This window comes from Callospermophilus lateralis, chromosome 12, assembly GCF_048772815.1.
Source record: "Callospermophilus lateralis isolate mCalLat2 chromosome 12, mCalLat2.hap1, whole genome shotgun sequence".
Lineage (NCBI taxonomy): Eukaryota > Metazoa > Chordata > Mammalia > Rodentia > Sciuridae > Callospermophilus > Callospermophilus lateralis.
Window position 1 is genome coordinate 2,616,568 of NC_135316.1, and position 15,473 is coordinate 2,632,040.

Genomic DNA, 15,473 nt, shown 5'->3' on the forward strand with positions numbered 1-15,473 from the left:
ATAACAGGAAATCTCTGGCACTGAGGGTAGCTTGGTCTAAAAATTTCCAATCATTGGGAGTAAGCCATTGTGCGCTGTGGCTTTCTAATAAAGCCAATGTGTAGGGCACAGTGGGGCCATAGTGAGCACAAGCCTTATTAAGTTTTTCAAGAAAACATAGGCTTAATATTTTGTAGACTCTGGGTTCCTTCCTGCCTAGGGGTGATCTCCTCATCCTCTAAGTCCTGATCTCCTTGATCCATTTCCCCCTCTTCCTCCTCTTGTTCCTCATCTAAGTCTTTGACCTCAGCCTGGGCAGGCTTATCTATTGACTGGTGGTGACTGGGAAGGTGAAAACAGGCTGATAGAGCACCTTTACCTTTGTATTAGACCACTGTGGGCCAGCTTGCGTTGACTCTGTAGCTAAGACTAATGAACAGAGCTCAGAGTCAAGGGATCTTAATTCTTTTAAAAGTTGGATCTGTTCCTGTCTATGTTGGAAGGACACTGGCAAGGGAGCGAGGTTAGGCAAGGGAAGTGGGTAAAAAATATCTGGGGGGGCACTTGGCCCCTGAAAGGCCAGAGCACAAAAGGCAGGAGGGAAATAGGAGGGAGGTGGATGTGTAAATCCTATGTAAATCCTGCTGTGGCAGGGTCCTGAGAGGTGGCGGGTCTTCTGAATGGTAGAGAGCTGCTTCCTCCTCCAAGATAGCCTCCTCCCCAGGGGTCAATGTGTATCTGGGATTTAAAACTGGATAAAGGTGGTTTTTAATCATTGGAGCCTAATTCATTTGGGTCGTATTTTGAGGGGGACCAGGAAGGTTCCCAGGGTCCTGGGGAGACTGAGAAGCGTCTATGTCTATACTAATGATGGGCATGCAGAGCGGGCACGAGAGGTATTTTGCATAGTCTCTTCCCCAATCCGGACAAGTTGTAAGGTACCATTGTCAAAGGGTGATCTTTTAAGAATTTCATTAATTAAGTTCCAGTAAGAAAAGGTGGGAACTGGCATTTTTTTCTGGGCCAAAGTGTTCATAATAATCTTTTAAACAGTCTCCTACTCTAAGCCATTTTTGCCATCAATGGTCCAGTCAAGAGGAAACCATGGACACAATTCTCCTATGTATGAAATGAAAAATTTTAAGTCCTTTTTCATAACACATGCCTCCCATGTCTTGAAGGACCCCTTGAGGCCTGACAAAAACAAATCATGTTACGAAACAGCTTGTCACATGGTGGGTCACTCACGGTGCATCATCCCCACCCTCCTCCTGGATCTGTCTCTCGGTGGTGTCTGCTGAGGTGATCGGGAGCTCCGCTTGACCAAGTCTTCTAGAAGGACGGGGTTCCCCCTCAGTCAAAGGCTTGAGCCCCAGTCGGTGGGCGCCAAATGTCCCGGCCCGCAGGACACATCAACGTGGGCAGCGAACCTAGATGGGGAGGAATGAAGGGACAAGAGACACGAGAGATGACAGCAACACAGGAGTTCTGATCAAGCTGCAACATTTTATTGTTGACACAGAGGTATTTATATGCTGGATTTTATAAAGCGCTCTTATTGGCAGTGCCTGGATGTCTTCACAAGGTGAGATAACTTCAGGATGTTTCAGGAAGAAAGATGGCCAAAGGATGTCTCAGGGACACAGATGGCTATAGGATGTCTTCCAGACAGGATGTGTCCTGGGGGCTGTTTCTTGTAAGTGTAAGGCTGTTCTTTGAAGAAGAATTCCTTCTACCCCTTACAGTCAGGGATTCAGTATTTCGAATGGAAAATTGGAAAATGAATCCAATGTGTATGCAAATATGTGCTACCCAAAAATCTTTCCACTCTCATTCAGAACAATGCCTTGACATTTCCTTTACCCCAAGTAAGACACAATTAGAGGAGAAGAGTTAGAAAATCTGTGAATACATATCGGGAATGGAAAATGTTCAGGAGTTCACAACCTTGGAGGTTGTAGAGGAGTTTCCAAAAGTAAGGGACAGGGTAAAAACTCCACAAACATGGAGCTCTGCTGGCCTAAAGACTTCTTGAGAAACTGCCTCTGAGGTTGGACACTTGAAATATATGTTGATGACAGGAGCTTTAGCTTCCTTTGTAGTGAGATCATCAAAGCTGGGTCTGCATCTATATGACCTGGAGTACATGGTTTCTTATTTTCCAATGAACCTGAGGCATCAGGGCTGAATTCTCTCTTTATAGGTAAACTGTTGCCACTGGGGCTAAGTGTTTTCCAGTGTGGACTGTGAAGCCATTTGTTTATCCTCCACTTTTCATGGTGTTTATTGCAGCTGCACTGGGAGTTTGGTATTTGCTTCACAAAATACAAGAAGTTCAACTCAGACACAGTGCTGGAGGAAGTTCTGTCACGTGTGGTGGGTAAGGGTCTGCAGGAGAATGCACCAACCAGGCTTATATCCCACATAGATTGCCCCCTTGACCATAGCAATCTTATTCTAAACATTGCCCTGCAACCTCTCCATATAACAAGATGCCTTTACATACAAGGGTATGGGGGCTGCACCATATCAGTCACAAAGCATTTGGAAGCCAATGGCATATCAACATCACCCCACCACAGATGTTTTAACACACACCTGCACACCACTGCTCTAGGCCGACTACTCATCAGGCTCCATGTTACTGGCATCTCTGTTCTACACCATTTTCATGAAACCCAGTAAATCAAGACACTGTCTGGTACACTCATGATCAGCAAAAGGACATCCAAAGGTTTTCCAGTGCCACCAGGTGATGGGAATTTCCAAACTTAAATGGTATTTATCTAGCCATTTTTCAAGGATGAAGTTGGAGGCACTGTGGGTTTCAATTCATTCAGGAACCATTAAATAGAAAAGAAGCTCATTTCAATGAAAGCTCTGGAGAATTCTAACAGGCAAGGCTTCCCAAAGACAGGCTAAAAGGTCACATTAATTCAGGCGTTTGAGGTCTACAATGTGAGTTCCATGTGTGTTTTGACTTGCAACAATGGCTGCCAAGTCTTTAAGAATAAAATAATGTGATATCTTTCCTGAGATTTCCAGTGCTCTTCGGAAAGCCTCTCTGGGCCTAGATCTCAGTGTCCAAGGGCGACTCTCATGCGTGGCCTCCTAAAATCCCAACACAATACATGGCAATACTTCTTTGAGGTCAGTTCCAGAACTCTGTCTCTAAGTGGAATCACACCAGTGTTCAAGCCCAGGTGGACATAGTCATCTCTTCCAACGGCCACAAAAATGACCACAATTAAAACCAAAACACTCCCACATGGCCCTCATCTTTTTCCATAAAGATACTCATCATAACCTCAGGCTGTAGGTTTACATGAGGGGCGCATCACAAGACAGTATCCAAAATGAGGTACCTTGGCCCCATTTGCCTAAAGTCAGTGTGGCCAAGACACCCTTACTGTAAACCAGGAGTGATCAAAGAGTCCTGCCATTAATACTGCTCTGATTCTCCATTTTGAGGCCTAATGACTATGGGGTTGATATTCTTTATGTTAATTAGAGTCATGAGAAAACCCAAGCACCTATGGTCTAGCTTCTGCAGGGGTGTGAAGAACTCATTTGACCCAAATGATCCCTATTCTCAAAGATGGAGGTCAGGAACCTTACAGAGGAAGGCGAGAGACTTCATCCACAATGACTGCTCTTTTGGCCATTTTGGTTTTGGATGCACACATGGGATCTTACTTTAGATCCATCAGGTGCTGAGAATTTAAGCCACAGCCTCACATAGGGCCAAGAGGCTGATTCAGACACATCCCTTTCCAAAGCAAATAAGCAAAGAGCCACAGGTGATGCCCATTCATTTCCGTTTGAAAACTGTTTTCTTCAGGCTTCACAAAGGGGTGGCCAGAGGCAAAGACCTTCCTGAAATTCAGGGAAACAGAAGAATAGGTAAGCAAAAGGTCCAAAGCAGGGTTTCTCCACTGAGACATTCCTGGTCATACTGATATCTGAATTTTCTGAGATGCTCGCCATTCCCTTCAGCTATCCAGTACATGACCATGTCACAGAGATTTGAGGTGGTACATATCTTGGACACAAAACCATGAGCCTATTCTGGAAAGTGCCCACAATTCAGGACAAAAACAGGAACTTAAGAAGTTAGCAGGTGTTCCCCATCGATAAGTCAAGCCGCAGTCCATTAATAAATTGGGCAGGATGAAAGGTGGGAAGCTTTGTACAACACAGGACTCACCCATTGATGCATTTTGTTTTCTAATGTCTACAACCAGGGACACAGTGGTATACACAGACATAGAAACACTTGCTTTTTCAAATGACTTACTAGAAACAGTTCCCTCCAAACCAAACAAACCGCCATTTCTACCTATTTGCAGAATATGAGACAAAACCACAAACCCACACCCACACCCACAAAGACACCTCCTTCACCCAAGTAGGTCTGTGACTATCCGGAGTGTCCTCTGACTGGTGGGCCATACTATGTTCCAATGAAATGGCCTGTCCTGTCTCAGATATGGTCTCCTTGGCCAACTCTGTGAAGTTGTCAGGAGCCAGCAGTGAGCCACTACCTGCTTTCTCAGGAAAAGTCCCTCTTCAGAGCTTTCCTGGCTTTTGGCCATCCTCACATCAGTAGGTACCAATAATGACTGACTCTGTCCTTGGTAAATCCAAACAAGTGAGACCATTGGGACTGGGACTGCCTCTTGGTGCTTGGCTTCTCAGATACCAAGTTCAGAGAGTTCCATCAACAAAGAAGTGAGGTGAGGTCACTTCCTTAAGAAACTGAATCAGATCACTGCCTTGGTAACCACTTTGTCCTAACAGTTGCTTTCAAGACTACCATGAGATGGAGGCTGCCCCTATTTCTTGTGATACTTTCACAAGGTATAATGGTATATCAACCATAGGCACCCGGGAACAGCTCTCCACACCAACCTGGTTTCCACAATCTTCTCTACATTAAGAGGATAGAGGTTGATTCATAAACAACCCTTCATCCTGACCAGGTTGTTTGCCATGGAAGCTGACTTTTGCTCTCTCAGGTCCTTCATAGTTGCCTACATCTTCTCCAGGGATCATTTCTGCATGGACCTTGAGGTTCTCAGGAGGTGCAAGATCCCCTATATTCCTGTATTGTAAGACCAACTCTGTCCCTGCTCTTCTGTAAAGTTAGATTGAGGGAACAGTGTATGGTTAGGGTTAATAATATGTTCGATTTGGATTAGGAATCATTCTGCTGGATGAATAATGGTATTGAGAACCTGCAACATTTATTAAGTATATATAGGTGAAATATATGTATGAAAACAGAAATCTAAGTAAGATTTGAAGCGCATAATGGGAATGGGCCCCTGATTGTGATACTTAGCGTTGAATTATGTTCTGCACAGATGTCTGAGATAGATCGATATACAAAGGCATAAGACCCTGTACCTTGAATTTTTGAATGTATAAGAGAACATCCAGTCAAACAGGGATAATGGGTAGGATTAGGAAGATAGTCAGTAGGTTTAGGAAGAAGAGTGAGTATAGGATTTGGAACAAAAGTTCCTTAGCAATAGGGTTTCGATTAGAGTGTGAATGTAAATGTCAGCAAAATTGAAGAGTCAGTCACAATGATCAACTGGGGAAAGTATGTAGGAAAGCTGATATAAACAGAGACATTATGAAATCAGGAAAAGTATAAAGTGAGAGATAGGATTAGATATTTTTAACTTGGTTGAGTTTGAATATATAATCTTAGGAAGAAACAAATATTTTGTCAAAAATAGGAGTGACTTTTGAGAGCATTAGGCAAACTTGACATGGATGGTTTTAGTAATCCATGTTCACTTTACATTTAGGCTTTGGTGCAAACATAAGTGTGACCTTTTCTTTTTGTGTCCAGAATATTACTGTGATAAAATGTATATGTAGATCAGATGACATGAGTATTTCTTCCACCATTTCTGGAAGCAATATTTTGAAGACATATAAATTAGTATTGGGTTTACAAAGAGGTGTACCCTGTGTCTATGAATATAGAGACAATGCATGAATAGACAATAGTGTGAATAAATAATATAACTGGTTCCACTTTAAATAATGAATTGATTTGATATCTGAAAATATATAAGAAATCTTATATTGATATACAATCATTCATTCCAACCAGTTATACATCTAATAGTAATATTAGGGTTATAGTTTATCATGAAGGGTGTGTGAGTTTTGCTTCAAATATGATTATGGAAATCGAAAATAATATGTTTGGAATGAAGTCTCATGAAAAAAACAGTCAAGAAACATGGAGGATTACATGTGTTCTAAAGCAGAAAATGATTGAAAGTGAAACAAATGCCTATAATTTTGCTAACGTATGCATGAAATATATATCCTATAATGTGCATTAACTGAAGAAATTGTAACGTACCAGTGGTGAATAAGAATGAGCATCAAAATACACATCATGTCCCATAGGAATCTACTTGCATTGATGAGAAACTGGATCAATTATTGTAGAAATATTAGGATTTGTATCCACCATTCACTGAAGTTAGTTTTTATTTCTAGGAAAAAAAATATGTATTTCAGGTGGATGAATATTTCCGTGAATAATCTTGTGAAATGTTAACTATAAATCCACCTACATGAATATGAATGAATGTAGGGAGTGTATAATAAGACACATATATTTTATATTTTAAAAAAATTTAGAGTGTGTGTGTATATACACACACACACACACACACAAACACACACACAGACATTAAAAATTAGCAATATATATGCCAATCGAAATTCACCATGAAATATATATCATCCACAGATCCAAAAATTTTCATTTTACTAAAGATGGATTTATGTATAATGTTGTTCAACTAGAAAGCTCACCCATAGTTTGAAATTTCAGTTCCAACAGCGTTTAGGAGGAGTGATCTCTTCTCACAATTTCTATCTGCCAAGTCAGCAACCTCACAAGAGTGTACGTGTGGTACCAGGTAGAATTCTATATTTGCATATAAAAATACATGTGCTGAATAGGCTACAGAGAAAGGGAGACAGGAATTCACATATTTGTTAACTTTAAAACCCCATGGAACTATTTCAATTAAAAATTGACTACATTTATAACACCTACACTTTATCATGCAAAAGCCAAGTCTAACTATGCAACATGCCTCGTCTGAAATGCTTTTATTTCTATTCTGTTTGGGTTATTTTACTCCATCATATTGGGATTAGTAGTAAGAGTCTACTAGGGTATGGGTTAGTGTCAGTTATTCAGTATTTTAAATGGAAAATAGGAAAATGAATCCAATGTGTATGCAAATACGTGCTACCAAAAATTCCCACTTTCATCCAGAACAATGCCTTGACATTATCTTCACACTTAGCAAGACACAATTAGAGGAGAAGAGTTAGAAAATTTGTGAATACATATCTGGAATGGAAAATGTTCAGCAGTTCACAACCTTGGAGGAGGTAGAGGAGTTTTCCAAAAGGGACAGTGTAAACACTCCACAAACATGGAGCTATGCTGGCCTAAAGACTTCTTGAGAAACTGCCTCTGAGGTTGGGCACTTGAAGTATATGTTGTTTTCAGGAGCTTTAGCTCCCTGTGTACGGAGACCATCAAATCTGGGTCTGCATCTATGTGACCTGGAGGATATGGTTTCTAATTTTCCAATGAACATGAGGCAGCAGTGATGAATTCTCTCTTTGTAGGTAAACTGTGGCCACTGGGGGCTAAGTGTCTCCCCGTGTGGACTTTGAAGCCATTTGGTCATCCTCCAATTTTCGTGGTGTTTCTTGCTTCTGCACTGGGTGTTTTGTATTTGCTTCACAACATACAAGGATTTTAAATGGAACACCGTGCTGGTGGGAGCCCTGTAAGGTGTGGTGGGTCAGGGTCTTCAGGAGAATGCACCAACAAGGCTTCTATCCCACATTGCTTGCCCCCTTGACCATCGCAACCTAATTCTGAACATTGCCCTGAAACCTCTCCATATAACCAGATGCCTTTTCATATAATTTTCTGCTGGCTGCACCTAGTCAGTCACAAGCCATTTGGAAGTCAATGACAGACCCAAATGGCCACATGACAAATGTATTATCAGACACCTGCACACCACTACTCTAGGCCCACTACTCAGCAGGCTCCAACTTACTGGCATCTCTGTTCTACACCATTTTTATGAAACGCAGTCAATCAAGGCACTGTCTGGTACACTCATGATCAGCAATAGGACATCCAATTGTTCTCCAGTGCCACCTGGTCATTGGGAATTTCAAAAATTTCATGGTATTTATCTATCCATTGTTCAAGAATGAAGTTGGAGGAACTTTGAGGTTTCCATTCATCCAAGAACAATTAAATGGTGAGGAAGCTCATTTTGATGAACGCTCTGGAGAACTCTCACAGGCAAGGCTTCCCAAAGAGTGGTCAAAATGTCACATGAAGACAGGCCCATTGAGGTCTAAAATGTGAGGTCCATGTGTGTTTTGACTCTTAACTATGGCTGACAAGTTTTTCAGAATAAAATCATGTGATATCCTGGCTGAGATTCTCAGTGCTCTGTGGAAAGCCACCCAGGGCCCAATCTCAGGTTTAAAGGATGACTCTCATGCGTGGCCTCCTACAATCCCAACAAAATTAATGGCAATACTTCTCTGAGTTCAGTTCCAGAACTCAGTATCGAAGGGGAATCACACTAGAGTTCAAGCCCATGTGGACCCAGTCATCTCTTCCAACCGCCACACAAATGACCACAATTGAAACCAAAACATTCCCACATGACCCTCATCTTCTTCAATATAGACACTCATCATAAACTCTTGCTGGAGTTTTCCATGAGGGGCGCAGCCCAAGACACTGTCCAAAATATGCACCCTTGCCCCTCATTTGCCTAAAGTCTGGGTGGCCTTGACACCCTTCCTGTGAACCAGGAGTGATCAAATAGGCCTGCCATTAATACTGCTCTGCTTCTCCAATTTGAGGCCTACTGACTGTCAGGTATAGATTCTTTATGTGATTTGGCATCATGAGAGAACCCAAGCACTTCTGCAGGAGTTCAAAGAATGCATGTGATCCAAAGAATCCCTATTCTCACTTAATGGAGGTCAGGAACCTAACAGAGGAAGGCAAGAAACTTCATCCACAATGACTGATATTTTTACCATTTTGGTTTTGGATACACACATGGGAACTTTCTTTATATCCATCAGGTGCTCGGAATCTAGTCCATAGCCTGACCCAGAGCCAAGCGACTGATTCAGACACATTCTTTTCGAAAGCAATTAAGCAAAGCACCACAGGTGATGCCCATTCATTTCCATTTAAAAACTGTTTTCTTTAGGCTTCACAAAGGAGTGGCCTGAGGCAAGGACCTTCCTGCCGTTCAAGGCAACAGAAAAATAGGTAAGCAGAAGGCCCAAAACAGTGTTTCTCCACTGAGACTTTCCTGGTCACACTGATATCTGAGTTTCCTGAGATGCTCGCCATTCCATTCAGCTTTCCACTACATGGCCATGTCACAGAGCTTGGAGGTGTTACATATCTTGGACACAAAACCATGAGCCTATTCTGGGTAGTGGCCAGAATTTAGGAAGAAATCAGGAACTTAAGAAGATAGTAGGGGTTGCCTATCAATAAGGCAACCTTCAGTCCAGTCATTAATTGGGTAGGATGAATGCTGGAAAGCTTTCTTCTAGACAGGACATATCCATTGATGCATTCTTTTTTCTCATGTCTACAACCACGGACACAGTGAGATACACAGACATAGAAACACTCACCTTGTCAAACGACTTTTTAGAAACAGCCCATTCCAATCCAAACAAACCGCCTTTCCTACCTGTTCTCAGAACATGAGACAAAACCACAAACTCACACCCACACCCACAAAGGCACTTCCATCCCCCAATATGTCTGTGACTATGCGGAGTGTCCTCTGACTGTGGACCATATTGTTACCCCGAACTGGCCTGCCCTGCCTCAGATCTGGTCTCCGTGGCCAAATCTGTGAAGTTGTCAGGAGCCAGCCATGAGCGACTACCTGCTTTCTTAGGAAAGGACCCTCTTCAGAGCTGTCCTGGCATTTGGCCATTCTCACATCAGTAGGTACCAAAAAAGACTCTCTCTGCCCTTGGTAAAACCAAACAAGTGATCCCACTGGGACTGGGACTGGGACTGGCTCTGGATGCCTGGCTTCCTGGATCCCAAGTTCAGAGAGTTCCATCACCAAGTAAGTGAGGTGAAGTCATTTTCTTCATGAAATGAATGAGGTCCCTGCCTTGGCAACCACTTTGTCCTAACAGTTGCTGCCAAGGTTCCCATGAGATGGAGGCTGTTCCTACTTTCTGTGACACTGTCACAAGTTAGAATGGTATATCAACCAGAGGCACTGTGGAACTTCTCTCCATACAGGCCTGCTTTGGTGCATCTTCTCTACATTAAGAAGAGAGACTGGGCTGGGGATGTGACTCAAGAGGTGGCGCACTCGCCTGGCATGTGTGCGGCCCGGGTTCGATCTTCAGCACCACATACAAACAAAGATGTTGTGCCTGACGAAAAACTAAAAAATAAATATTTAAAAATGCATTCTCTCTCTCTCTCTCTCTCTCTCTCTCTCTCTCTCTCTCTCTATCTCTCTCCACTCTCTCGTTAAAAAAAAAAAGAGAGAGAGGCTGATTCAGACACATCCTGTCATCCTGTCCAGTTTCTTTACCATGTAAGAAGACTTTTGCTCTCTTTGGTACTACATAGCTGCCTACAACTTCTCCAAGGATCATTTCTGCTTTGACCATTGAGGTTCTCAGCAGGTGGAAGATCCCCTACATTCCTGTATTGTAAGACCAACTCTGTCCCTGCTCTTCTGTAAAGTTAGATTCAGGGAACAGCATATGGTTAGGGTTAATAACAGGTTCAATTTGGGTTAGGAAACATTCTGCGGGATGAATAATTTTATTGGGAACCTGCGATATTTAAAAGAATATATAGGTGAAACATAAGTTTGAAAACCCAAACTAGGTAAGTTTTGAAGCCCAGAAGTGTATTGGGCCCTTGTGTAGGATACTTAGCTTTGAATAATGTTCTGCACAGATGTCTCTGATAAATCGCTATACAATGGCATAGGACCTTTACCTTGGATGATTGAATGTCGAAGAGAACATCCAGTCAAAAAGGGATAGTCGGTAGGATTAGGAAGATAGTCAGTAGGTTTAGAAAGAAGAGTGAGTATAAGATTTGGACCAAAAGTTTTTTAGCAATAGGGTTTCGGGTAGAGAGTGAATGTAAATGTCAGGACATGTGAAGAGTCATTCACAATGATGAACTGTGGAAAATATGTAGGAAAGCAAATATCAATTGAGACAAAAGGAAATCAGGCAACGTATAATGTGAGTGATAGGATTAGACATTTTCAATAGGGTTGAGGTTGAATATATAAACTTAGAAAGAAACAAATATGTAGTCACCGATTGGATTGACATTTGAGAGCATTAGGCAACCTGGACATGGATGTTATTCCTAATCCATGCTCACTTTCCATTTTGGCTTTGGTACAATCATAAGTGTGACCTTTGCATTTTGTGTCCATAATATTACTTTGATAAAATGTATATGTAGATCAGGTGACATGAGTATATCTTCCACCATTTCTGGGAGCAATATTTTGAAGATGTATAAATTAGTATTGGGCGTACAAAGAGGTGTACCCTGTTTCTATGAATATACAGATAATGCATGAATAGAATATACTCTGAATAAAACATATAACTCGTTCCACTATAAATAATGGATTGAATTGATATCTGAAAATATACAGGAAATCAAATATTTATATACAGACATTCATTACAACCAGTTATACAACTAATGATAATATTAGGATTAGTATTTTCATGAAGAGTGTGTGAGTTTTGCTTCAAAATTGATTATGGAAATCGAAAATAATGTGTTTGGAAAGATGTCTCATGAAAAGTCCAGTAAAGAAACCTGGTGGAATATATATATATGAAAATATATAAGAAATCCTATATTGGTATGCAATCATTAATTCCAACCAGCTATACATCTAATGGAAATATCAGAGTTATAATTTATCATGGAATTTATGTGAGTTTTGCTTCAAAAGTGATTATGGAAATTGAAAATAATGTGTTTGGAAAGAAGTCTCATGAAAAAATCTGTCAAGAAACATGGAAGAATACTTGTGTCCTGAAGCAGGAAGTGATTGAAAGTGAAACAAATTCCTATAAATTTGCGAACTTGTGGGGAAAACTTAAGGGCCACTCCCAGCTCTCCCTTGAGCGTGATAGCCAGACTGAGGGAATTTGGAGTGGCACGGGACTCGTGGCACAGACCTCCAGGCCACCGCTCCCACCAGTGCTGACAACTGAGGTCTCTTGCTCCAGGTTCTGGGGGCATGGCTTCTGGAGGGCAAGCAAATTTGCTGGGGGTTCTCAGGCCTACGCTCAACAAACTTAGGGTCTGAGGGAGAAAAACAGAGAGAGTGTGCCCAGGCGTTCATGAAAACAGGGCTCTTAGGAGCAGCAGACCTGGCATGTAGCCAGTATTGTGGTGAGTGTCACAGGTGAGCGCAGCCTGGCTTAAGGAAACACAAGAGAAGGCCCTAGGCACTCAGGATTGGACACCCACCCAGTCTGGGAGAAAGAGCTGCTGCACAGTGATTGGTTCCCACCTATTGAGAGGAGAAACTTGGCCCAGTAGTCACAGATCCACCTACTGGAAAGGAAGTTTATTGCAATATATGACTGCATTATTATTATTATTATTATTATTATTATTATTATTATTATTATTATTATTATTTTAATTTGTTTTTTTTGTTTTCTTCCATTTTCATTTTTTGTTGCTGTTATTTAACTTTTTTTAAATGTTAGTAATTTTTTTAATTTTTTAATTTATTTTTTTTTAAACTTTAATTTTAATTTTATATTATCATTATCAATTTTTTTAAAAAAATTCATTTTCTTTTTTTATTTTCTATTTATTTCTATTGTCTTTCATTTCTGTTCCATTTTCTTACTTCCCCTTCCTTGAATTCTACCTGCCTAGTCTCATTCTCTTTAGTGACTTTTTCCCTTGCCTTCAAAATCTTTCCTCCCAAGCATCAAATAAATTTATAAGAGTAAAGAGTAATTCAGCAGTCAAACAGAACAAGAAGTAACATGAGCAGCATTAACAAGCAAGGAAGAAAAAGAGGAAAAATAATGAAGGACAGACTAAATATTCAGGAGGACGTAGAGTCATCAGAAAAATGTTCATATAAAGAACTCAAAGAATACCTTATACAGATGGAATGGATCCTTAAAGAGGATACAAGACAGAAAAACGAAACAGTCAAAGAAAACATTGAAAATGAATTACATAAAAAGATAAAAGAAGATGTTAAGCATCTTTATCAGGAGATAGAGATTATAAAAATAATCAAACAATAATTCTAGAAATGAAGGAAATGACAAACCAAATAAAGAACTCAAATGAGAGTATCACTAACAGAGTGGAGCAAGTAGAAGCCAGAACGTCAGATAATGAAGACAAAATATATCATCTTGAAACGAGTCTAGCCAACTCAGAAAGGCTGGTAAAAAATCACGAGAAAAACATTCAAGAGATATGCGATAGTATAAAAAAAAAAAAAAAAAAAACTTACGAGTCATCGGGATAGAGGAAGGTACGGAGATTCAAACCATGGGAATGAGAAACCTGCTGAATGAAATAATTACAGAAAACTTTCCAGAAATAAAAAAAGAAAAGGATATACAAATTGTAGATGCATACAGGACACCAAGCACACAAAATCACAGTAGACCAATGCCAAGACACATTGTTATGAAGATATCCAATATACAGAACAAAGAGAAAATAATAAAAGCTACAAGAGAATGGAGGCAGATTAAATTCAGTGGTAAACCAATAAGGTTAACAATGGATATTTCATCACAGACACTGAAAGCGAGAAGATCCTGGAGAAACGTATTTCAATCACTGAAAGATAATGGATGCCAACCAAGAATTCTGTATCCAGGAAAATTAAGCTTCAGGTCCGACAACAAAATAAAAATCTTTCATGATAAACAAAAGCTAAAAGAATTTACAGCCAGAAAACCAGCATTGCAAAGCGTCTGAGCAAAACACTACACAAGGGAGAAATGAAAAACAACAACCAAAACTATCAGTGAGAAGTACCTTGGTAATGACAGAAGCGGGGTGAAAGCTAATCATGGAGAAACAAACTAAATTAAAAAAAAAAGATAAATAGTCAAACATGGCTGGCAGTACAAACCATACATCAATAGTAACTCTAAATATTAATGGCTTAAACTCTCCAATAAAGCGACATAGGCTGGTAACTTGGATTAAATAAAAAAATCCAACAATATGTTGCCTCCAGGAGACACATCTGAAATGAAAAGACACACAGGATGAAGGTGAAAGGTTGGGAAAAAAAACACCATGGACACGATCCTCATAAGCAAGCAGGGGTGGACATTCTCATTTTGAATAAAATCAACTTCAAGACTAAGTTAATCAAAAGGAATAAGGAAGGACATTACATACTTTTAAAAGGAACCATTCACCGACAAGACATAACAATTATCAATATTTACGCACCAAATAATTGTGCTACGATGTTCATAAAACAAATTCTCCTCAAGTTCAAGAATCAAATAGACGAAAACACAATAATTATGGGTGACTTCAACACACATCTCTCACCATTTGACAGATCCTCCAAACAAAAGTTGAATAAAGAAAGTATAGAACTCAATATCACAATCAATAACCGAGATGTAACTGACATATATAGAATATATCAACCATCATCAAGTGGATATACTTTTTTTCTCAGCAGCACATGGATCCTTCTCAAAAATAGACCATATATTATGCTATAGGGCAACCCTCAGTAAATATAAAGGTGTGCAGATAATATCATGCATTTTATCTGATCATAATGGAATGAAACTGTAAATCAATGATAAAAGAAGGAAGGAAAAATTCTACATCACATGGAAAATGAACAATATGTTACTGAATGATCAATGGGTTACAGAAGACATAAAGGAGGAAAACAAAAAATTCTTAGAGATAAATGAAATTACAGACACAACATATCGGAATCTATGGGACACAATGAAAGCAGTTTTAAGAGGGAAATTCATCACCTGAGGTCATTCCTGAATAAAAGGAAAAACCAACAAATAAATGAGCTCACACTACATCTCAAAGCCCTAGAAAAGAAAGAGCAAAACAACAACAAATGCAGCAGAAGGCAAGAAATAATTAAAATCAGAGCAGAAATCAACGAAATTGAAACAAAAGAAACTATTGAAAAAATTAACAAAACTGAAAGTTGGTTCTTCAAAAAAATAAATAAGATCAACAGACCCTTAGCCATGCTAAAGACGAGAAGAAGAGAGAGAACTCAAATTACTAACATATGGGATGAAAAAGGCAATATCACAACAGATGCTACAGAAATACAGAAGACAATTAAAAATTATTTTGA